Source organism: Nematolebias whitei, chromosome 19 (assembly GCF_014905685.2).
Source record: "Nematolebias whitei isolate Nwh7 chromosome 19, NemWhi1, whole genome shotgun sequence".
Classification (NCBI taxonomy): domain Eukaryota; kingdom Metazoa; phylum Chordata; class Actinopteri; order Cyprinodontiformes; family Rivulidae; genus Nematolebias; species Nematolebias whitei.
Genome location: NC_056516.1, coordinates 39,477,832 through 39,478,471, shown reverse-complemented (window position 1 = coordinate 39,478,471; position 640 = coordinate 39,477,832). Strand labels below are relative to the sequence as shown.

The following is a 640-nucleotide window of genomic DNA, read 5'->3' as shown; positions in this document are numbered from 1 at the left end:
AACACGCACTGATGTCAACGCAAAGTGATGAGAAAACACAGTGATGAGAACACACAGTGAAGACAACACACAGTGATGAGAAAACACAGTGATGACAACACACAGTGATGACAACACACAGTGATGACAACACAGTGATGAGAAAACACAGTGATGAGAACACACAGTGATGACAACACACAGTGATAAGAAAACACAGTGATGAGAAAACACTGATGAGAAAACAGTGATGAGAAAACTCAGTGATGGCAACACACAGTGATGAGAAAACAAGGTGATGACAAAACACAGTGATGACAACACACAGTGATGACAAAACACAGTGATGAGAACACACAGTGATGAGAACACACAGTGATGACAACAAACAGTGATGACAACACACAGTGATGAGAAAACACAGTGATGAGAACACACAGTGATGAGAACACACAGTGATGAGAAAACACAGTCATGAGAACACACAGTCATGAGAAAACACAGTGATGACAACACACGGTGATGACAACACACATTGATGAGAACACACAGTGATGACAACACACAGTGATGAGAAAACACAGTGATGAGAACAGTGATGAGAACACACAGTGATGAGAAAACACAGTGATGAGAACACACAGTCATGAGAAAACACAGT

General features: G+C 41.1%; 1 protein-coding gene across 1 annotated transcript in view; it reads left to right on the top strand.

The window, feature by feature from the left end:
• The window catches only part of LOC119425631 (plectin), a gene marked incomplete in the record, with an annotated part of 54,639 nt that overhangs the window by 26,592 nt on the left and 27,407 nt on the right, over window positions 1-640 (top strand).